The sequence below is a fragment of the Camelus dromedarius genome, chromosome 23 (assembly GCF_036321535.1).
Source record: "Camelus dromedarius isolate mCamDro1 chromosome 23, mCamDro1.pat, whole genome shotgun sequence".
In the NCBI taxonomy this organism is placed as follows: Eukaryota; Metazoa; Chordata; class Mammalia; order Artiodactyla; family Camelidae; genus Camelus; species Camelus dromedarius.
In genome coordinates, this window is record NC_087458.1 from 28,902,676 (window position 1) to 28,927,269 (window position 24,594).

Consider the following 24,594-nt stretch of genomic DNA (forward strand, 5'->3'; position numbering starts at 1 on the left):
ACTCTGGGGATTGAAACTGAAAATCACATTGCTGGGTTGTTGAATCAGAGAATATATATCACTTCTTGCTCGTCCACTGTCTCCACCCCAGTGTGAGCCGTTAGCATCTCTAGCCCGGAATTCTGAAACAGCCTCCACTCCCATTCTAAACCCAACCCAAGTCCATTCTTACCTCAGCATCAGGTAGACTATGTTACACGCATCTTCACAGAGTAAAAGCCAGACTTTTCTCAGAGGAGCATCTGCCTTCCCCTCACTGTCTCTCTGACTGTAACTCCTACAACTCTCCTCCTTTGCTTATTCCATTCAGCTCCACTTGCCTTCTGGTGTTCCCTGAATGCCTTCAGCATGATCTCACCTTAGGGCCTTTGCACAGGCTGTTTGTGTTGCCTGGAATATTCTGCACCCTGCCCCATCCCCTCAGCCCACCTAACTTCGCAGCTCTGATCGGCAGGTCCATGTATGTCACTAACATCTAAATCATGAGGGTACCATGACATCCCCTTGCTTGGTTACCATGGAACTGTCTCTAAAACCAGAGAAAGCCACAGAGCCTGAGCTCAGGCGTAACCTGGTCCCACAGGGAGGTTAACCTGCCAATGGCATCCTTAACCATTGGGATTTGGTGAATGAACACCCAACCTCCATCCTTTGGTTGGGATTGGGCCTCAGCGGGCCCCTGAAGGCTTGAGCCCCAGTTTTGCACAGCAGAAAACAGCCCGCTGACAGAACCTCAGTTGACTTGCTTCCTCATCTCTCCCTTTCCTCCTCTTTACTTCTGGTTCTGGGGTCATCTTTCCAAGATGTATTCCTTGATGACATTCTAAGCTGAAAAGCAAAAGGCAACATCCCAGGTTCCTTTTTGGTTTGATTATCACAGGAGCCTAGAAAAGGGTGCTTCTGAATTCCCTGAAGTCAGACAGAGAGTCTCCTGTCCTTTTCCAGCTGGAGCTGGTTCTGAGAGGAGGTGACCAGAGATAGCGCACACCAGCAGCAGATTTGGAGATGAAACTCACAGCGTCTGTCCCAAGGGGCACGAGATGTGTCTTTCTAAAAGCATTCAGGAAGTTCCTTCCTGCTCATGTTGACTGTCGAGTTGGCAACACTATTTCAGATTAGAAAGTGCTCACCAGGGCCCACACCTCTTCCTGGGCCCGGCGCAGGTGGCCTGGGCGGAGAGGGAAGGCGTCGGTCCCGCCGTTGTTTGTGGAGGTTTTTCTCTCTGAGAAGAACATCTCTCTTAGATGCTAACAGAGAATAAAACGAAGTGGCGTCTTAGTCCACTCAGGCTGCCACAGCGACACACCACAGGCCGAGCCGCTTACAAAGCAGACGTTCATTTTCTCGCAGTCCTGGAGACTGGGGGCCTGAGGGCAAGGTGGCAGCAGGGCTGGTTTCTCCCAAGGCCGCCCCCTCCCGGTGTCCTCACGTGGTCCTTCTTCCGCGCGTGCCCATCGCTGGCGTCTGTGTGTCCCAACTTCCTCTTCTCCTGAGAACACCAGTCAGATGGTGACCTACTCTGATGACCTCATTCTACCTTAATCACTGCTCTAAAGGCCCTCTCCCCAAATGCAGTCACAGTCTGAGGTCCCCTGGGCTCAGGGCTTCAACAGGCAGATTTCTGCGGGCACAGTTCAGCCACAGCCAGTGGGTGCAGACAGAGCAGTTTCACCAGACACGGCCTCCCCTGGCCCACTCTCCCTCACTCCCCATTTTACACTCTGCCCCAGATTTCAACCTTTTCTAGCAAGGTATCTCTGGACCAGTGTCGCTGGACAAGGCTTTCCGTCTCGGTGCCACTCACTTTGTCTCCTGTCCTTCCCCCAGACCCGTGGTTGGTTGGACACTCATGGGCTGGCCTGTGAGCACATTTCCTGTGCCACTGTCCCAGGCTCTGCTTCCTGAGGGCCACCCCCGAACTGCTGCACGCCCATGACACGTTATGCCATAGCCACCCTGCTGGAGTAGGTGGGTCCCTTGCCCCTCAGCGCCACTTCCTGGCACACCGGCCTGAACATCTCACAGAGCTGGCATGTGACATCCCCCACCCCCTGTCATTTCTGCTTCTGCCTGTGCTCTGAGACCCACTCACAGATCTTAGAGACAGACACCACGCTGTCTCCAAAACCCCTCCCCTCAAGGGCACAAAAGCCCCTTCACCAAAAACACTTTCTCTCCCCATCACTCACAGAACCCAGGTGCAATCCACCTACTCTGAAATTTCTCCTCTTCTGAAGGAGCCATGATTTGTAAGACTCAGATCAAGTGTTATTCTGAGAGTAAGTCCTTCAGTAAGCTTCCAAGTACAATCCTATTGAAAACTTAAAAAAAAGACAATGCAATAATCGCTTCCATTTACATAGCATCTCAGAGTTTATTAACAGCTTTTCTAGATTCACTAAATCAGTTGAACTTCCAACAGCCCTGGAAGGAGGGCATTTCCTCATCTCCACAGGTAAACTGAGATGTGGCAGTCTGACCACTGACTCACGTGCCCATGGTCAGAGGTCAGTGGATGGCAGACCTAAGACTAGAATTTGGATGCCTAGTCCAATGTTCTTTCAAAACTGCTGTCATTCTCCCTAAGCCCCTCTTACAATATATTGCAAAATCCCTAAATTCATTTTTACCTTAGGGAAATACCCATGGTAACAGTGGACATGTATGACAAATAATGAAACAAATGCTTTCTGCATTCTTTAAAAAAAATTAGCTATAATGTACCAATTTACATTGTAACAACTCAGTTGATTCTTTTGACAACCCTTGAGTTACTGTATTCAGTTCTTCGGGTGGCCATAACAAAGCACCAGAAACTGAGAGAAATCTATTGTCTCGCAGCTTTGGAGGACAGAACCTGAAATCAAGATGCCAGCAGGACCACCCTTTCTCTGTAGGCTCTGGGGAGGAGACTTTCTTGCCTCTTCTAGCATCTGGTCCTTGCAGGCAATCCTTGACTACCCTTGGCTCAGAGACGTATCACTCCAGTCTCTGCTTCCATCGTCATGTGGCCACCTTCTGTCTATGCGGCTTCTCCCCTTCCTATAAGGACACAAATCATCGTATTGGGACCAACTCTAATCCAGTATGACCTTGTCTGAAATTGATTACATCTTCAATGACTCTGTTTTCTGGTAAGGTCACATTCACAGACACCAGGAGTTAGGATCTGAACATATCTTTTGGAGAGACACAACGCAACCCGCAACAGGTAGGGTGCTGTGATATCATTACCCATATTCTGGAGATGGTCCAACAAATGCCTACATCAGATCCACCTGGGGGGTTTCTTATGGCACAAACTCCCGGATCTCACCATGGAGCTGCAGGATTGGAATCCAGAACCCACGTGTCTAACAAGAACCACAGGAGGTCACAGGCACACTAGATTTGGGGAAACCTCTAGATTCCTAAGAGCTGCCAAAGATTTTGTGAGTGAGTGACTGCAAGCCCACACGCTCAGACTTCAGAACTTGGCTTCCGCAGTGGGTCACGTCATCTTTTAATCTTCTAATCCCAGAATCTGCTTGACTGTTTGCCCCAAACCCTCATGAATATTCATCTTCCTTGCTTGGCATCCATGTCCTTTGCAATGTTGTATGGGTTGGTCCTGCTGGCCCATGTGGAAGCCCCATTCTCTCACCAAACTCTAATTCCACTCCCCTTGCCCTGTATCGTTCCCTCCACGTCACCTGGTGTTACTCAGCCGTCTCATCCATGTTGCTGGGGGGACCTAGTCTCCACTCTGGTTGTTTACAGAATCTTCAGGTTGGTACATTTCATACCGTTTCTTCTTAAGGATCACACCAACTGCCTCTTAGGAAACACTGGGCTTGTTTTTAGGCATCTCTTTCCAAGACATGCTGATTTTTGTCATGAGAAATCCTTTGCTCAAGGATAAAATCCTACCACTACTTAATAATCACAATCATAACCATAATGATCATAAACACTGAGTCTTCCTACGTGCCAAGCATCACGCCGTATCATAGAGTTTTTCATCAGATCCTCCTTTAGAAGGATATCTCTATCATACCTTTTTGACGGATAAGCAAAGTATATCTGAAAACCAAAGTCAGAACCAGGATTTAAGCCCAGACACTTTGACTCCATCTGTGCTAGTCGGCCTCGCCACCCTGCCTTGGCAGTCCAGCCCCAGTTCCTCGTCCTGGATTCCAGTAAGGCTTCTCCATTCCAGCTGACATTGTCTGCAGTCACCATCCACTCTTCTCTACTCGCTGGCCTCCCCACTATATATCCTTTCACTTCCAAACACCACTCATTCCCACCTCTTGATCTTCCAGATATGTCCCATGTAGATCCTTAGCATGTACTGTTACATGTTGTCATTATTTATGAAAAGGACAAGGCTGTGTGCCCACCATTCATCCTACCAGGAGGGGAGTAAGCCCAGAGTCACCATACATTGACTGAATGACAGCAGCCCATCCTGGGGATGGCCTGTCCACACACAGTGGAAGCCCTGTATCAAAAGTCAAGAGCCTTGCTTTCCACCCTCAGCTCTGCTCCTCCTTAGAATTACGCCTGGACAGGTCCATGCATCTCCCCGGCCTGTACAGAGACGGGCTGGGCTACGTAATTTCTGAAACTTTGCCCAGGTCTCACACTCTCTAAATCTAAGTCTTATTTCTCCCTTGAAGACACGCCTATCACTTTTGCCAATACTGATCGCTTCTGCTCTTAATCAAGTCTGTGTTTCAGTACCAAAAATGAGAACACAACCTGATAGAAGGCTCTGTACTACTTCCGGGTATGGGAAGCGATGAAATTGTAGCTTGAATGCTACTGTGCTATCAAAATGCTGCTATGCTTGGGGTATTTCGGTAGGGACAAAGGGGCAGAGTATTTGAAAACAATATTGTTGTCCCTGAAAAGACAGGATGCGTTCAGTCCTCACAGAAGGACTAAACAAAAAAGCAAATTCATAGCCTACACATTTTTGCTTTTTCTTGAATATCTCCTTTTGTACTTTTCATGTACTTTTCTATCCTCTCTATCTGCCATGTGTGTAAAACTCAGCTCCTTCTCAGATAAATTCCTTGAGATGAGTAACTATCTGGGCTGCTTTCGGTATCTCGGCAGCTCTTACCCCAGGCAGCCTCACAGCAGAAGCCTGATACGTATAAGCAACAAGGCTGGAAATGTAACACAAAGTACTCTACGGATTAAGCCTTACTTACTGCAGGCTGTTAGTAAGCTAGACCTCCAGAGAGGGATAATTTCAGTCTTGCTGTTTGTAAAAGAGTCAACAAAAAGGAAGCACAAACGGCTCACCATAGGTTTTTCCACAGTCATTCACTCATCCATGGCCAACGCGATCTTGCTGTGGCTTTTCATAGACCATCAGATCTAACAGAGTTGTATCATTAAATTCATCTTTTTACTTCTTGATAGTCACAACAGACGTGCACCCAAACCTAAAGAAATTAGGGCGTACAAGAAAATGACCTGTTTCTGACTACAGGTGCACAAAGTCACAGACGGCAACAGCAGAAGCCACCTGGATCTAGAATTTGAGAATTAAAAAGACCTTTAAAAATGACCAAATTCACCTTCCTTCCTCATTTTGTTGGTGGAGGAAACAAGGGCCAGGATGTTAAGGCAAACTGCCCAGGGTCCCACAGTAGGCTAGAAGTGGAGGCCGAGATGAGAAAAAGGCCCTCTGACTTTCAGGCTGGAGTGTTTTCCAGGAGACATATTGGGACTTCTTTTCCAATAGTACCATGAGGATGTGTATTTGACTAGAATCATTTTTCCCTTGACTCCCAAGTCCCCATTGGGGTTTAGGATCAAGAGGGGGGCCCTCAAGAATGGTCGGTTGTTTATTCCAGAGTAGGGTGGTCAGGATGCCCTGGTTTGCCCAGGACTTCCCAGCTTTGGCTCTGGAATTCTCACATCCGGGAACTTCCTCAGTCCCAGACAAGCCAGGACATGGTCACCTTACTGCAGAGGAAGGATTTGTTCCCAACTGTGCAGTTCCCCATATTCAGCTTGTGGGAGAAGCTACGGGCCCCGGAGCTGCCACAGGAAGGGCTCTGTCAGCCCCCACTGTGCTGACACACAGGTCTCAAGCATGCGGACGTCGCCTGGACACCTGTTCGACCTGAGCTCAGGTTCTGGCTGAGTCATACTCTGATTTGCAAAAGCTCTTACTCTTCTTTTCAGAAGAAACACAAATTTCTTTGCTTGTTTATTACCCTCCTCCAAAAAAAGTCTTCTGTTGCCCACTCATGGCAGATGCTCGTCACTGCTGGGGTCCAACAGCCGCCTGGAGTCACAACACTGCACAGAATCAGAGCGCATCCCAGCCTCTACATGGACAACCTCCATCATCGCAGCAGCAGCCACACACCCTCTACCTGTCATTCCACCAGTGTCTTTTTTCAGTCAGCAAGAGGCACCCATAAAATTCACTCGACCCCTTGCTTCAAATTCTTTCCTTTAGATCAGGAGTTGGCATACTACAGTCTGGGATCAAATCCGGCCCTGTAACCTGTTTTTACAAATAAAGTTTCATTGGAATGCAATCATTTGTTCATATAACTGAATATGACTTCTCTCAGTCTACGATGGCAGAACTGAGTAGCTGTGACAAAGAACGTGTGACCTTCAAAGCCTAAAATATCTACTCTCTGGGCTCTTTAGAGAAGAAATTTGCTGACCCATGAGCTGTGTCACCACAGTCATGGATAAATACTCAGGACTAGTAGAATTTCCTATCACTACTGTCAAATATACTGACATGGCCTTTTATAGTTTTGGCTTTATTATTCTTGCTAGAAATATTGAGATGCATGGATGACAAAGGGTACCTAGTTTTTGGCAAGTGAAGAAATTAAGTCAAGAGTCTTAAAAGAAAATGAGAGGCACAAAGGTCGCTGGCATTCCTTTTGTAGGAAGCTCTCCCTCCTGGTTAGGGCTGGACCAGAAAGTGACAGATCACAGCCAGGAACAACCAAAAGGCTATTTTCAGCTTATCTAGAATGAGTGGACTGGTTACTGCCAATAAAACAGCACTGCTAACTCCCCCAGGCCAGAGTAGCATTAGTAAAAAGACTAGTTGTAATCAGATGAAGTCATTATCTGAACAGATTACATAGGGATCACTCACAGACAACTTGATCCTTTAAAGGACCAAATGGCATCCAGAATAGAAATAAAATATTTTTTTTAATCTAAGGCTTAAACAAGATAGATGTTTATTCATTATATTTTCATGCAAAAGTCCAAAGGAAGGACTGTTTGGTGGTACCATGATCTTCAGGATCCCAGACCCCCTATGTTCTGCTTTATTAACCTAACATGGAACTTCCAGTCTCAACATCACCTCACACCACAAGGTGGATGCTGTCACACCAGCCATTGTGTCCCGATTGCAGGCTATAAGAAGGCAGAGAGCTGATGTTGCAAAAACTCCCTGGTAGAGTCAACTCCCTTCAAGAAGCCTTCTAGGAAGTACCACACCAGACTTCAGCTGACAGCTCATTCATTGGCCAGGACTTAGTCTCAAGGAAACTGGAAGCTGTACTCTCTTAACTCGGTACTTGGATCCGTAGAATACAGTTGGAATTCTGGCACCAAGGAAAAGAGGAGGGATTAGCAGTCTCTGCCTCTCAATGGCACACAAAAACTGAGGAGAAAGCTCACCACTCCTCTAGATTTACTTTCAAGAAGAATTCGCTCTGATTTTTCTACTTTGTTCATAGAGAATGAAATGGCTAAAAATATTAGTACTCACAATTGAAACACCTGTCATTTCACCACCCGTTGTTCCCTAGCAGGCGGACACGTGAGGGAATGTGATGGAGGCCTGCGTCCTTAGCTGAGAGAGGGGATTACTGCCTGCTTTTTCTTCATGCTCCAGAGAAAGCAAAGTCTGAAAAGTCTGAAGCACAAACCAGTGGGTTTGGACCCCTCCCACCCACCGTGCTTTCAGGCTCACTTGAACTCACTTCCCTCAACGCACAGAGAAGAGTCTCTGATAAGCACCTTGGCTGAGTGTCCGGGGAGGGTCATCTTCAGTTCATTCCCAGGCCCTGCGGAGAACCACGTGACGGCATCGCGGGGGAATGTGGTCACAGTTCCCACCCGAGGACCAGACACTTGCTGTGTAAATACGGCGCTAAAATGGAGCCTTACACTGGGGCGAGATGGGGTGTTCTGAGCGGAGGACTTTCTGCTAAGAAAGGAAACTCACAGCACATCGTCAAATATCTGCGCATTATTCCCAGTGTCAGGCAATCTCCCAAAACGAAAAGCAAGAAACAAATAAATGTAAGTGCAAGCTGTCCCCCACCCCTTAACAAGATACCAGGGGACGCCGGAAGCTGGGGGGGAGGTGAGAAACCAGCAGGGCCCTGCTGCTTCTGGAAGCTGCAAATCCCGCAGAAGCCAGCATGGGAGGGGCTCGTGGCTCGGCCCCGCCCCTGGGTGTGGCCAGGTCGTGGGGAGGAGCCAAGGTGACAGCGTGCTCACTATAGACGGTTCCGCCTTAGCCTTCACCCAGCTCCTGCTTCTTCGACTCCCATCCCTTTGACCCAAATCCCAGGCTTCTGGAGGGAGAGGGTCTTCCTTGATAGCAAGGCAGCTGCAGGGGAGGTTCCATCAGAGAAACCCTCAGGCGCGATTCCCCGCCTGGCCAAAGCCACCTCCGTCCATGTCCCTGCAACCCTAACCGTCGTGCCTGCATTCTTTCTATCACTGCGTTTGTCATCTGGCTTTTCTGCCCAGAGAGAAGGGAGAAAGCTCTCCGGCGCTATCCCCAGCAACGCCAAAGGCCACTTTGCAGGGAAGCTGAGTGCTTTGCCCCATGGGCTCCTGGGCTCTGTGAAAACTACCCCTTTTCCAGGCAGCCATATGCGGTGTGTTGAACACATTTTTCCCTAGGGAGAGACTATGTCACAGATGTTGACAGAAAACGCTGGATCAATGACCTTTGAATCCCCAGCCCCAAATCTTGCCATAAGGCATTTTTCTGATATGTGTCATTTTTTGCCAAAAGGCCTGTGCCCCCTAGACTTCCTCCTGCCCTGCTCATCCACAGCACCGGTCTCCCAGGACTCCTCTGCGCCGGCCTCCGTGGAGATACAGGCCTGGCTGTGACCGCAGATGCGCTGAGCCGTGTTCTCAGAGCACCACACTGCACTCTCCAAGGCCCCATAGATTGGAACTGAAGGAGCAGGAAGACCAGATCGGCACCAGAGACGACTCCATCTGATGTTTGAGTCCTCTTAAGTATGAACCAAGGGCACCCATCCTACCAGTAAGTAAATTGCCTGTGTTTGGATTATAATTGAACTGTTTTGCTGCAAGCGTCACACTTGGGAAATTACAGCTCCTACTGCAATAAGGAGCCAGAAAGAGTTCACTCACCTCTAAAGGGAACATAGTTCACTCCTTCCTCCCCAGAAGCATTAGATGAAGAGGTAATTATAAATGACTTGCTGGGCTATAATTAAACAGTGTCGTGTTCATCCTCATTAGCGTTTCCACATGGGGTGTATCCTCAGAGAGACAGACTGGAAATAGACCAGAATCTTCTCCCCAGCGAAGTTTGGCATCTTCTGAAAGATGGAAAGTTCATTTCCTGAGGGGCAGAAATCTGATCTCCAATAGTAAGACTTGTTCACAGAGTCCAGAGTGGGTTCCAGCCATTGCTTGCTGATCCCCAAGGTGCTAGGAGGTGGCTGGAGGGAACCGGGGAGCGTTCACCCTGCCCACTGGGCTTGGAACTAAGAACTTCCTTGCAGGGCTCAAGAGCTGCCTCCAAGTAGCTGTCAAAAAGCAGAGCCAGACTCTAGAGGGGAGACCACTTTGGTTCACATTTAAGAACTTCTAAGCACTGAGGTTTTACGGGAAAACACTGGGTATTCTCTTAGTACATAAAACAAATATACTCCCTGCCCTTGTATAGTTCAGTTTAGGGGGAAGAAGATTAAAATGCATTAAAATATGTAAATCATGTTTTCCAACAATGACAGTGGCAATTGTAATGGGAAATGGCATGAAAGCGGGGAATAAAGGGGAGCCATGAACTTGCTCCTGACCAGGGTTCTTAGTCTCCTTAAGCAATAGAAGTTGCTAAGAGGCCAGATGAGAAATTCAGACAAGGCTTTACTGGGAGTGAAAACAAGTAGCAAGTTCCTTTGCTCGCTCTCTGAAGAGGGGGCGAGCTGGTCCTTTGAATGGGGTGTACAAGGTCCGTGCAGCCCGTGTCCTTAGCATCCATGTGTGCAGAGGCAGTTTTCCCTACCAAGTTTTCAGTTTGGTTCTGGTAAGCACATTTGCTTGCAAACATACAACCTTTTAGAATTAATGTTTTTACAGAAAGTCTTTTTATTTCACTGTTCATCACTGTGGTTAGAGCTCTAAGTGTACGTGTGTGTTTTAACAGGAATTTTATTCATGTGTAAAAAAAAAAACTAAGATGACAGCATCCTAATGATTTTTATTCTAGTAAGTATGAAGAGCCACTAAGCCAATAGGCAGTATTATAGGCCAAATGCTTCTTTGTTTGACTTTGCATCATTTTATATTTCTCGGTATTATAAAGATTTTTTAAAATTTGAGTTAAAAACTACTATAAAATTATTTACAAGAGATGGATGTGGCATTCACATTTTCATACATATGGGGTATTACAGGAAAACAGGCAGTACTTCTACTGATTAATTACAGTAGGTTCGAGATCTGTCCGGGCACAGCATTAAGAATACTGCTGATTTCTCTCCTGGACTTTGAATTATCATGAAAGTTGAAAGCAAACAACGCTTCTTTTGCAATTTTGTTTTCCTCTGAGTGCATCTTTATTTGCAATAGTTGCTGTTGGAGATTGTTGCTTATACACAAAAGGATGTAACTGGCACCACAACGACTGATCAGTGTTTGGCCGGGTCTCTCAGTTTTGCAGAAATAGCTGGAGTCACTGGAGCAGAATGCATAAGTCTCCCTGAAAATTACAGAAGAACTGGCCCCTGATTAAATTTTATTTTCCTTTTAACAGTAACTATAATAAATTACTTAGAAAAGTTGGGGGAATAATCTCATGAGTTAGGCTAATTTCTCAGAATTTTTTAGTCCTACAACAAGAACACTAAAAATATTCACATAATATAAAAGTCAGGTGTAAGCATTCAAGAAAATAACTCAAAGTTATGATTTTTGATGAGAGGGAAGCACAGTAAGTATACTTTTTGGAAATCAGAAGAGCTGAGTCATTCATGTTGCTGACAATATCTCAGCTTTTAAATTACAGCAGGATTCTGTTCACATCACTGCCTCCCATTTCCTGGAGTTGAGAGCAATTGCTGTATCTTCAGTGACACAGAGATAAATCTGTAATATTATAACTATCCAACCATCATATCTAAGCACAGTATTGACAACACAAACAGGAATCCTTTGATATTCAGAACAGACTTATGACTTTGTTAAAAGTGAAAACTTCTGTTTGTCAGACTCCTTTTCTCTTTCACATTAAAGAGGATCATCTGTAGAGGGAGGTGCTCCTGGTGGTGGGTAACTTTGGCTTCTGGGGGTCTCCCCAGCCCTGCTTCCTCACCTGAGCCATGGGCTGTGAGCAGGTGGTCAGGAGCCAGGGCCCCCAGAGGGCCCTCTGTCCAGGGCAGTTCATTTCTACCTGTCTGTTGACAGTGGCCGCCACCTGTCTCTGCTGCGGCTGGAAACCGGGGAGCAGGCGCATGGGCAGCTCTGCCTGCAGCGCTTGGCTCTGGGGAACGTTTGGACGCTGTCCCCACCCCGCTGATTCCGAAACAGCAATGTCTCTTTTCTAGGAAGCATGGACAATGACATTAACATCCTGTACTTTGTCAGTAAAACTTAATTTTGTCCTCTTACATCAAGACTCTCAAACATGAGGAAGGGGAAGCACAGCAGAATCCTTGGGGGCAGAGGCACCAAGGGGAATTTGGAGACGCGTGTATAATAGTTTCACAACTGGAGGTGAAACTCCGTCCTCTGAGCGTAAGTCAGCGAGGAGAGTGCGCAGTCTGCGTTTGGCCGGGGCAGGGGGTGGCGCAGCTAGGGAAATGCAGCTCTAGCCTCTGTTTCCTCTCAAGTTATTGTTAACTCAGATCGAGAGGGTCCACGTCCATTGAGACCATCTCTTAAAATTGGCAAGTGTTTAAATTTTGTGTAGTAATAAGTTTTCAACAGTTTCTTATGCTGGCACATGAAGACGTAAGTTCTTCAGGAACACTTATGAAGGCGTAAATTGTTCAAGTATTTGAAAAAGAATTAATATCTTTCACAAATAAAACTGTGAGTTGAGCCCATATTCACTCACTTTGTTTTGCCTTCCTATAGATGCTAATCACATTTCAGCTACGGTTTACTCTTCTTTGTATGAACATGCATTATTCTGAATTATTTAGTATTTTAGATAGTCTTGGGGGAAAAGGTCAAGATTTTAACAATATTTCTATACTGTGGTAGGAACTTTATTAACTGTAAATGATTTCCTAGCACATTACATTTGGGAACCTCAGAGCTGGAAGCTACTCTGATGAACAGTTACAGTCAGTTCTTGATTATCTGCCAGCAAACCACAGGTAATGGTAACAAATTCTACCTTCCTCTGACCACACATTTAAGCCCTAGGACACTAGCAGCTTTTGTGGACTTGGCATTTGTGAACAAGTGCTCACGTTGGTCAAATGAAATTACATTTGGAAAGGGAAATATGGTGCCCAAGAAAACCACGTTAAGTCACACCAAAGTGGTACCAGTGCACTCCTTTGCTTCTGGGCTAAATGTGTGAGGGAACCACACCTCCCGCGCCCCCCTCCCCGCACCTGCAAGCCTGCTCTGACATCCCCAGAATAGAGCTGTGTTCGAAATGTGTCCTGATGGGCAACTGCTGACTGTACATCAGAAAGTACTTTCATACAAGTTATGTTCCAAAGGCTCATTTGTAAGTTGGTTTTTTTCTAACATGGAATGTCTTTCTAGGTGGTGTACATATCAGAGTCACCTGGTGAGATTTTTTTAACTATGCCTTCTTCTTCCTCAAGATTCTGATACCTTCCCGGTATTAAGCATCATCTGTAAACATGCTACCATTTACCCCTTTGTTTTTAAACTGTATCTGCTCTTTTACTATTTTGAATAAGCTACAGTGAACATTTTTGTACAAGTCTTTTTGTGAACATATGTTTTCATTTCTTTGGAGCTGATACCTAGGAGTGGAACTGCCGAATCAGAAAGTAGCTTGTTTAGTTTTAGAAGACACTGCCACACCTGTTCTCTGAGGGCTGTGCTGTTTTTCGTCCCGTCAGTGGTACAGGGGAGTTCCAGCTGCTCCACGTCTCTGCCAACACTTGGTGTTGGAAGTCTCCGTGGTTTTACTCTGGTGGGTATTTCATCATGATTTTAATTTGCATCTTCCTGATGATTAATGATGTTGAGCAATTTTGCTTGTGCTCATGGGCTGAGTGTACAGTTGACCCTTGAACAACATGGATTTGAACTGTGTGGGGCCATTTTATGTGGATTTTTTTCAGTCAGTACAGTTACGGTACCACACAGTCCAGGGTGGGTTGAATCTGAGGACACAGAAAGGCATACAGAGAGGGACTGTAACGTTATGCAAGTATTTCCAACTGGGTAGGGGTCAGCGCCCCAACCCCCACGTTGTTCGTGGGTCAGCCGTATATTTTTGTTGAGTCTCTGTTCCTATCTTTTACCCACATTGTTTCATGTATTTTTTGTCCCTTTATTACTGAGTTGTAAAAATTCTTCATATGTCCTGGTTACAAGTCCTTTTGGTAGATATATGTTTTGGAAATAATTTCTCCCAGTCTGTAGTTGGCCTAATTATAGTCTTTATGAATATGAATAGAGTTTTTTAATTCTGATAAAGTCTATCTTATCAGTGTTGTTGTTTTTCTGAATGGCAGTTACTTTGTGTATCTTGTCTAAGAAATTTTTTCTTGCCCCCACATTACACCAATAATGTTCCCCAGCGTGCTTCATGGATTTAGATTTACATTTAGAACTGTGATCTGTCTCATTACTTTTATATGTTATGGGGGGGTAATTAGGTTTATTGATTTACTTATGTATCTTAATGAATTGACCCCAGGACCTCGTGCATGCTAAGCATACGCTCTGCCCCTGAGCTGTACCCTCTCTCCCCAGTTTTGTATGTTATGTAAAGTAAGGAGTGAGGTTTTTCTTTGAACCATAGGGATATCTGAATGCTCCCACATCACTTGTTGAAAAGATGTTTATTTCCCGTTTGATTGATTTTGGTGCCTAGAAAGGCACGAGGTCAAAATCAAGTGAGCTGGTAAGCCTGGGTTTATTGCTGGGCTCTCTGTCCTGTGACTCTGGCCTGTTCACCTGTCACCACGGTGCCACACTGATGGGATTACTCTAGCTTTATTGTAAGTTTTGAAGTCTTAAGACTTCAACTTTGTTGTTGTTGTTTCTCCAGAATTGTTTTAAATATTCTATACTGGAATCCTTTGCATTCCTATACAAATTTTAGAAATTAGTTTGTCAGTGTCTAGAAAAGAGGCCTTTTGGGATTATGACTGAAATTGCATTCAATCTGTAGATCAATTTTGGTAGAACTTGTATCAATATTGAGTGTTCTTATCCACAAATATGATATATCTCTCTATATTTGCTTTCACTTACATCAGTAATTTTGATTGTAATTTTGATGTTTTTATATTTAATGTGTGTCTCTTCTTAACTGGGACTTGTCTAGCAAGGCAGTCTGACAGTCTCGGCCTTTAATTTGGAATGTGTGGTTCACATATAGTTAATGTAATTATTTATATGGTTGGATTTAGCTCAGTCATGTTTTCATGTGGTTTCTATTGGCTACATCCAGGGACTCTTTTTTGTCTTCGATTTTTTTCCTTCTTGCCTTTTTTAAGGAGGTAGGAGAGATTAATTGGATATTTTCTAAAATTCTATTTTAATTTCTCTGTTGACTCTTTAACTGTATCTATTTGTACATATTTTTAGTGGCTGCTAAACATGCATCTTTAATGTTGCAACATACAGATTGCAATATACATTCTTAACTTTTCCCAGTCCGTTCAGAGTTAACATTGCAACTTCACGTGAACTGCAAGAAAGGACCAGGCGCCTGTTGTCTGACTGCAGTCCTGTTCATCTTCATTGCATCTGTCAGACGTGTCAGCAAATGCTGTAAACCCTCAGTACCATTTTATAATTTTTGCTTTTTAAATAGTCCTATGTGTTTTAAAGAAATTAAGACAAAAAAGGATGGTCTTTGATATGTTTGTATATTTCCCCTTTTCAGTGCTTTTCATTCCTTCCGGATGGTCCAGTCTCTAATCTGGTGTCCTCTCCTTTGGCCTGAAGAACCTCCCTTAGTGTTTCTTATCATCTAGGTTTGGTGACCACACATTGATTTTTTCACTTATCTTACATTTGTCTTTATTTCCCCTTCATTCTTTAAAGATACTTTGCTGGGAGTAGAGTTCTAAGCTGACAGTTCTTTTTTTTCTTTCAGAACTTCAAAGATACACTTTGAAGATTTCACTTTGAAGTGAAGTCTCGTGGCCTCCGCTGCTCCTGAGAAATTCATCATCCTTTATGCATAGTGTGCTTTTCCTCTGGAAGCATTCATTTCCTTACTTTTTGGTTTTCTATATTTTATCATGTACCTCTGTGTATCTGTTCGTATTTATCCTGCTTTGAGATTCCTTAAGCTTCTTAAACTCGTAATTGTACGTCTTTCAGTACATTTGGTAAATGTTAGGCCTTGACTTTCCAGCAGATCTCTGAGGCTTTTATTTTTAGGGTTTCTCCCTTTCTGTAATTCAGATTGCTTAATTTCTGTTTATCCAGCTTTATATTCAGTAATGGTTTCTTCTCCTGTGTCCAGTCTGCTATTAAGCCTACCCAGTAAGTTTTTAAATTTCACCTGTTGGTATTTTTTCAGTTCCTGGATATCCATTTCTCTTTATAGCGACATTTCCTCTTGGATTTCCAAACCATTCATTGGTGATGAGTGTAGTTTCCTTTTCATCCTGAAAGATTTTCAATAACTGCCCCAAATCCTTGTTTCTGTTTTCAACACTTGGTCATCTCTGCATCTGTCCATTCTGTAACATGAGCAAACAGGCTCAGAGAAGTCATGATGACCCCCCCCAAAGTTACAGTTAGTATTTGTGGAAGAAGGAATCCAATCAGTGTCTCCCTACTCCAGATCCCTTATGTTTGTTTTCCTCTGCATGTACTGTCTCTTCAGACTTTATGCCGTGACATTTCCCAGGGAAATTTACCATTTGAGAAAAGTAAGGTGGATAAGTAAACAGATTTTCTGGCCAAGTTATAATGGCTACAATGTAGAGAAGATAGATCTGTGACTAAATCTGTTAGCTGTCTTCTATAATCATTAAATTTTAAACTATCCCAAACTGTTAAAAGTAGTTCCTCACTTACAGCATGAGTGGGCCACCCCTCCAGCAGTCTGTCAGGGGAGCGGGGGTGCCGGGAAGGAAATCTGACCCATTTCCCTTTCAGCCCTCACCCACTCCTGGCCACCCCCAGAAAGGAGCGAGTCAGCTTTCCTGTAGGACTGGCCTTGCTCTTGTGTGGTTTTAGGACAGAGCTTCTAACACGGTCTCCCTTCACCTATTAGCTTGGATCAAATATTTGTTTAAGATGGGGAAGTTTCTCTTTATAATCCATTTTAAGAGGCTTCAGACACTAATGGCAGGAAGGAGTATTTGTGCTGGGCTGGGAACGTGGGAGAGCAGTAGTTAATGGCAGCTCAGGAGTAGTCAGCGCTGTGCGTGCCACACAGGGCTCTGAGAGCTTCTCGCATGGTACTTCATCCTAATCCAGCAAGCCGCTGAGATGAAGAAATGGTAAAGAAAACTAAGACATAAGAGGTGAAGTGACTTGTCCAAGGGCACCCTTAACGGTGACAGAGCTGAGATTCAGACTCTGGCAGTCGGGCCCCAGAGCCCAAGTCTCACCTGCTTTCGTGAGTCAAGAGTTGCCTCTGACCCCGGCGAGACTCTGCCCCAGGAGCGGTGACTGGCGTGCGGGTGTGCCCGTTTCCCCCGCTCCTGCCCTGGGTGGACACTGGGTGCAGTTCAGGCCCTTTGCTTTTCCTGCAGCCTCCGACCTTCTCAGCCACGTGCCCAGGAGGTCGCTACTCAGCAGCCACATGGAGGGCCCTATTTCCCACCCCAAGGAGCTGTCCCCAGTGACTCTGCCTCTGGTCCGTGGCCCAAAACATTTTCACACTAGGATGGAACGATCTAAGCAGGTGGAGGCTGCCAGTGAGGGGCTCGGAGGAGAGGGCCAGGGAGGGAAAACAAATGAAGTGTGAAGGGAAGCTGGTGCCTCGTCTTGCCAGCGTTCTTTGTCTGTCCGTCCACGTAACCCCTCCCTGGAGACAGTGCTGCTGCCCCCGGGCTGGAAGCGCTGTGGAGGTTTATGTCCTCTCATGGGGCACTTTTGATGTGTGGCTGATCTGGGATATAGAATTTTCTAGATGTAGCTGCCAGGATGCTGTGAAACCATCGACTGCCCACTACATGAGAAGGAGATTCAGAGTTGCAGCCTGCGTCCCAGGAAGCACCAAATGGTCTGTTTGTGATAGAACATCTCATGAAAGAGACCTGGTAGTTTTCCTTTCGATTTTTGAACTCAATTGTAGAACTGCTTTTGAAAAACCACGCACAGACGGAGGATGAGGGGTGCAGGAGTGGACGAGATTGCAGGCTGGTGGTGTGACACTCCGGCGGGGTTGGTCTTACCCCCGGAGCCACTTCAGGTTTCCTAACACCGGGTAGTTTTCTAAACAGAAAGGGGAAGTATTTTGCTAGGTCATTATTAAAGACATCTTTCTAATACTGATCTGTTTTTCATCAGCCAGGTGTTTAAGGAGAAGTACCTGGAAGATGCTGTGGAGTGCGGCAGTATGACCTGGCGGCGAGGCCTGCTGCAGGATCTGCCTGGGACCGCGGGGAACAGCTACCCCTTCCTCTCCCTGTACCACCTCACGCGGGACACAGAGCACCTCTGCCATGACTGCAAGGTAAGGGCACCCATCCAAACAGCTCCTGGACCATCCAGAGCGGGCACAGAGCCCCACACGGCTCTCTCCTCCTTCAGACGTGTTCTGGGGTTCCTTCCAGCATAGCCTTGCCCCTGGCCACCCTGTGCTCGGGGCCCCTCCTGTAACATGGGCCCAAGGAGAGGAAGTGTGTTCTGGAGACTCACGACCTATTAGAATGCCCTCCTATGCAGTTATTAGCTTAATGACTTCGGGGCGCTCCTTCTTCAAGCTCTCTGTTTCCCCATCTGTAAAAATACTAACCCCCTCAGTCTGTTCCAGGAAGAATTGAGGCAATAGACAGATCATCTGCAGTGGCCCCTGCTTAGCGCCCTCCAGTGGTTTCCCACGGCCCCGTGAGGAGAACCCACACCCCCAGGGCAGAGCGCCCTGTGTGCCTTGGCCGTCGGCTGCTTCTCCACCACCTCACCCCTCTCTCCAGAGTGGGATGTACCTCGGGCCCCCTGAAACCTGCCTGGCGGCTCCTTGCCATTCCCACCCGGACTTATATGCTTTTGTGGAGCCTGCGAGGTCTGCCGTGACGGAGCCGCCCGGTCCCTCCCTGTGTGCTGCTCCTCCCTGAGTGCTCACCCTGGACCGTCAGCTGCACAGCCGTTTGTCCAGGCCACAGCCCTACCGTGGTACCTGGAGCAGAGCCCGGCACGGGGTAGAGACTTAATACACACCCACGGTGTGAAGATGCAGGACTCAGTAAATGTTGGCTGGTGTTTTTATAACTCTACACATTTCACAAAACAGAGTCACAGAGACACAGAAAAAGACAGAAGAAAATACACCAGAATGTCTACAGTGACCCTTGGCAGACGGAGGCGCTCGGGGTGGCTTCTTGTTTATATTCTTTTTATCATGAAACCTTCCCTCAAACCAGGAGGAATAGAGACCCCGGCCCGGTGCCCGGGACACACGTGCTGCTCAGTGCCCGCGCTCACAGCGAGGCCCGGCAGGCAGGGGAGGGCAGGCGCTGAGGCTGGGTGTCGGAAGGTGACATCCAGGCCGAGACCTAGGAGACAGCTGGAAATCGAGCAAGGAGGGGTGGGAGCAGTGCCACCAGCAGAGGGGCCTGGAGGGTGAACACCCAGGTCCTGTGGCTGGAGCAGGCAATGGGGCTGGGGAGGCGAGGGCCAGCGCTGGCTGGCAGTGATCGCAGTAGCAGGCAGTTAAGTAAAAGTGGAGACTGACAAAGGCATCACGGGGCTGAGACACGGCTAGCCTTCTAAAGATGATGAGCCAGGCAGGTGCGGCATGGCGCGGGGGGGCCGCTGGGTCGGAGAGGCGCCCTGCAGAGGCAGGGAGGCAGGCCCAGCACGGTGCAGTGCAGCGTTGGGGGATGCAAGGGGTGAGCGGGGAAGTCGGGGGGATAGAGGCCAAAGGAAGTTAGTCCTTCCCTTTAGTCAGCAGGTCTCAGCCTCGGTCACACCTGAGACTCACGGTGGGGGGGGCTTTGAAAGAATGCCTGGAGCCCACCCTAGACTCGGTGGTGAGGGAGCCCAGGCCGGCGGTGCCCAGCCCCCAGGGGTGCTTGTGACCAGCCAGGTGGGTCCTCACCCAGAAGGGGGGCTTCACAAGATGTGAGACTCATGTTGAGACTCCTCTCTCGAGGTGCTTGCCGTGGTCACAATGGAACAAATGAGGTAGGGGTTGGGTTTTTCCAAACTGCTCTCTAATAATTAATGCAAGAAATGTTGAGTTATAAACCAAGGCATGGGCTGTGATATGAAAGAGGAGAGATTTAGAAACACTTACGATGTTCAGTCTACAGAACTTAGTGGGGTTTTTTTAATGCAGAGAAGAGGGAAATGTATGAGTGTCTCCCTGCTGTCTGACCAGGGAGACCAGACAGACGGTGCATCAAGCAGGCTGGAAAAGTGAGCAGATCTGGAGGCGGAAAGCAAAGTCTTATTTTATATGTGCTGAATTTGATATTCCTTGTGTTTATTACCTATGATTCTTTATGTACATGTAACAAAAAGTAAGTTAGCTTAACCAAAAAGAGGGAAATGTATTACAATGTTGTAAAAATCCACTGAAGAGGTTTAAGGGGGAAGGAGCCAGGAGCTCAAAGGAAATCACTGAGAAAGCTGAGGGACGAGTTTTCAGGATGAACCATGCGGTGGGTCAGCAGCGGGCAGGCCAGGGAGCTGTGGGGAGGGGGGCGAGGGCTGCGGGCTCTGGCACTGGGGCCGGGATGGTGGCCGGGGCCCTGCCGAGCTGGAAGCACACCCAGGGAGCGGTTTCAGAGCCAACATCTTAATCTGGGGCAGGAGACAGTGCCTAGAAAAGACAAGGTGGTCGTTGAGGTGTGAGACGTCTCCTTCGGTCCTTGCGACCTTTGGAGGGAATTCCACTTGACGGATGAGGAGACAGGCTCACACAGGTCTCACCAGCACAGAAGAGGGGGTGCTGTGTCTGCCCGAGCCCACACTCCCGACCGCTCTGTTGCCTGGAGTCTGGTTTCCTTGATTCTTGATGAATTCACTGCGGTGTCTTATTTGTTGCATTTCCACCAAGTGCAATCTCCACTCTTAAAGAGAAATCTTTCTTCCTAGTTTGCAGAGTGGTGTCTAGGATACGGAGTATGGGTGCTGCATTCCTGACAGACCCTATTCCCTCTTTGAAGGTAAGAGTGAGGGAACAGCTCGAGGTCTAAATATCTGGGTGCGGGAGTCTGTCCCCGTCTGTCTGCACTGGCCCTGCCACAGCTGGTCTTCCTGACTCCGCAGCTGTTAACTGACTGTGAGCAAAGCAGTTCACTGCTGAAAATTACATCGGGTCCATTTCCCTGGCCTGTTTTGTGCCCCTGTGAATTTTTTCCAGGTATTTTTAGATCTTCTGTGAAATATTTATGCAGACACAACAGACTGCTGCTCAGTATGGGAAGAAATAATAAGTTTACTCCTCTGCGTTTCATCTGTGATGTGTGCACAGCACTGACCTATTCACAGCAAACTTGGCTAGTTATTTCAATATGATTATTTAAATCAGATAAAGAAGTGTGAATAACTGTTAACAGTAATTTAAAAGCTGTAATAAGTAAAAACATTAGTAATTGGAAAAAATAGTTAAGAGAATATTAAAGTTCTGAAAAACAAGAGCAATGACAGGAAACCAGCAAACACTGAGTCTGCTGCAGGCGGGGTGTGTAGGACACAACTCAGGAGAACAAAGCAGAATTCCCACAGACTCAGACACCCGCTGTTTACTGTGTGTGTCTGTGTGTGTGTGAGAGAGAGAGAGAGAGAGAATTGGGTATTTTATAACATAAGCCACAGAAACCAAAGGGCAAAGGTTAAATGTGTTAGGATAAATTGAAGGTAACTTTTTGATTACTTTAGAGCCACATTTTATACTAATTCCAAAATAAATTTCAGAAGGAATCAATGATTGAACACTTTTTAAAAAATCAAAGGGTGCTGAATTTTGTCAGGTGCTTTTCATGCATCAGTTGGTAAGGTCACATGGCTTTTCTACTTCAGCTTCCCGGTGTTGTGGGTCACACTGGTTGACTTTCGAATGTTAAGCCAACCTTGCGTCTCTGGAGTAACCCTCCCTGGGCTGCGGTGTGCAGTTCTGATCCTGCAGAGCTGCATTTGCTAGCACTCTGTTGGGGATCTTCACGTCTATATACACGAGGAATACAGTTCTCCTTTTTCACACTGTCTGGGGTTTTGCTGTCAGGGTAATACTGGCTAACACCGCATTGAGAAGTACTTTCTCCTCCTCTGTTTTCTGGAATAGGTTGTGTATTCAGTGGTGGAAAAATTGGTGTTAATTCTAACTTAAATGTTTGGTAGAATTCTTCAGTGAAACCTTCCTGGCTTAGAGATTTCTTTCTCAGGAGTTTTGAATTTATAAATTCAATTTGTTTAGTTGTTTATAAGGCTGTTCAAGTTACCTTGTTCATAATCAGTGAGTTTCAGTCGTTTGTATTTTTGAGATGCTGCTCCCTCTCACCTGTGGCGTCAGATGTGTGCGCATAAAGCTTCGGGGATGGCCCTGTATTACCTTTTAACGTCTGAGTTGTCTGTAGTGATGTGCCCTGTTTCATTTCTATTGATATTTTAATCATATAATAGAAAAATGAGCAGAAAACGGAGCATATGTCATGATCTTTTATAGAATAAGATCTTAATACTCAAATCATAATGGAAAAATGTTTTTCAGAATAAACCTTTTTAGTCTTCTGTGTCATAAAACCAGTGTATTTGTATGAGATGTAAGAGTTAACACCTGAACCCTAAGTGGAGTTCATTCAGGTTTATAAATTCACGTTTCTGATGGCAACTTTCAAGCCCCAGTGGATGAACATCTCGGAGTGTCCACTTCCTCAAGGCTGGGAGTTGTCAGCTCCGTCTGCTCCGCCAGGCAGTGGACACTAGGTCCTTGTCAGATGGGTGAGCACGTGTGCCGAGGCCACTGCGCTGGCAGGGCCGCCAGCACCCGTGACCCTCTCTGGAGGAGTCCCTCCTGTCCAAGTGTTCTTCGGGGAGGCCTGCTGCCCCACCCCCCAAACAAGAACATGGGTCCTTTCAGTGTGGCCAGCTCTGTGGGCCCCTCATGCTGGTGTTAGGGTCATTGAGGGAAGAAGCCAGACACAGCAGGCTTGTCGTCCTGTTGGTTTCACTCGTGTGACGCGCACAACAGGCGACACTAATCCGAGGGTCAGACTGAGAGGAACTTCCTCGGGGAGGTAATGGAAATGTTCTGCATCTTGATCAGGGTTTGGTTTACACGGGTACGCATTTGTCAAAACTCACAGAAGTACGCTGAACACGTGTGTTTTACTCTGTGTAGACTTCACGTCACAAGGAGAATGTCAAGCCAGCAGCAGGGGATGGGGCCTTCAGACTGAAGAGAGGCTGGGCGCCCGCGGCCGCCGGACCCACCCTGCACGCGCCCCACGCAGCAGCTGCAGCCAGTGCTGAGCCACTGCCGTGTCTGCTGCGGGGATTCTGACAAGTTCATTTTAAAGGAACATTTTTAAAGCCTCCTTAGGTATAAAATCCAACTTTCTGTTTGGAATAAAAACCAAGGCTCTGAAAGGAGGTTTACATGTTGAAATATCACAGTAGCAGTGCCTTAACGTTTTTGTTAGCAATTCTGTGCAACCATCTTAAAGCGTCAGGGTACAAGATTGGTACAGAAACCGATTTTTTTTAAATAGGTAGTGAAGACAACTGGTGTTGTTACCTGCTGGGTGCTAATACAGGGATTTCCTTTTTTTGTTTGAAGTTACTTTTAAAGTCCTCACCACTTTTTCCCCCACATCCTTACAGCTTTGGTAAAGGCAGTGATTAAAGGTCGCTTGGTTTTGGGGGGAGGGTATGGCTCAGTGGTAGAGCATATGCTTAGCATGTACAAGGTTCTGGGTCAATTCCCACTACCTCCGTTAAAAGAAGTAAAATCCAACACCCCCCCCCCAAAACGATCACTTGGCTTGGACACCAGTCTCACACCCTTTTTCATAAGGGATTGCGTTTTACGTTGCAGGCATGACTCGCGCCATTCACTTTCTGTCAGACATCCTGGTCCCAGAGACATCACGGTTTCCAGCATTTGAACTTGGATCTTCACAGAGGGATGCAAAGGTGCAGAAAGACTACTGACTGACCCAGCTGGACCAGAAGCCGCCAGGCTGCTTAGTGCCTGACACAGAACCAACTGTGAATCCTGAAAGAGGGGGGACCAGACACCTTCACGGGCCCGTGTCAGCGTGAGTCAGAGCCCTCCCGTCAGCGTTCCGCGCCAGCGCTCCCCTCACCGCGTAGCACACAGAGTCTCCGTGCCCAGCTCTCTGTAACGTCTGCATGTCTCTCGGTGTTTGCTGTCTGCAGGGGCAGGTTGTTCTGAGCGGAAGTCCTTCTCTGTCCATGAGCACGAGCTGGCTGTGCTGAGGGCACATGGCAGCCGCTTCTCTATATAATATTTAAAGTGGGGTGTTTTCTGTATTGACAAACAGGGAACTGGCAGGTGGTGTCTCTCTTATGTATTAGATTCCCCAAGCTGATGGCCCAGGGGTAAGACTTTCCAGCATTCCTGTCGGTACCTTTCAGATGAGCATGAGAGACAGACCACCCGAGAAATGAACAGAAATGGAACGGGTGGGGAGTTTTGCTGGAGTGGAGGGTGGGGAGCCACCAGGCAGGGGTTTTGAGCTTGCCTTAGTGTTTTTAAGAAGCCCGAGCGGGGGCGCTTAGTGATGGGTGCCTAAGAGTTCATTACCTTCATCTCTGTTCTTTGGTGTTTTTTGAAATTTCCTCTAACTGAGACTGGAACCGTGGGTCTACAGCGGTCTGGAAAGAACCCTGGGAGAGCAGGGCTCTGACCTGCAGCAGCGGTTGGGCAGGAAGGGCTGAAAGGAGAGCCCGTGTTGTGGGAGGGCCAGGGAGACAAGGTGCGTGCTCTGGGGAAGGCGGGGTGCGAAGTGCTCGGGGTTCACACTCTGTAACATGGAAGCACACTCTTTCCAGCACCCTGAAGGC

At 46.9% G+C, this 24,594-nt stretch overlaps 1 long non-coding RNA gene across 4 annotated transcripts in view; it reads right to left on the minus strand.

Annotated features, from left to right (window-relative positions):
• Nucleotides 1–24,594, minus strand: part of LOC105092996 (uncharacterized) — a 68,094-nt gene that overhangs the window by 34,086 nt on the left and 9,414 nt on the right. The window contains exon 3 of one of the 4 annotated variants that reach the window (XR_004131473.2): nucleotides 9,394–9,584. The exons of the other annotated variants lie outside the window; for them this stretch is intronic. This is a non-coding gene — a long non-coding RNA (uncharacterized LOC105092996). The remainder of the gene's footprint in view (nucleotides 1–9,393; nucleotides 9,585–24,594) is intronic. 4 annotated transcript variants of the gene reach the window in all.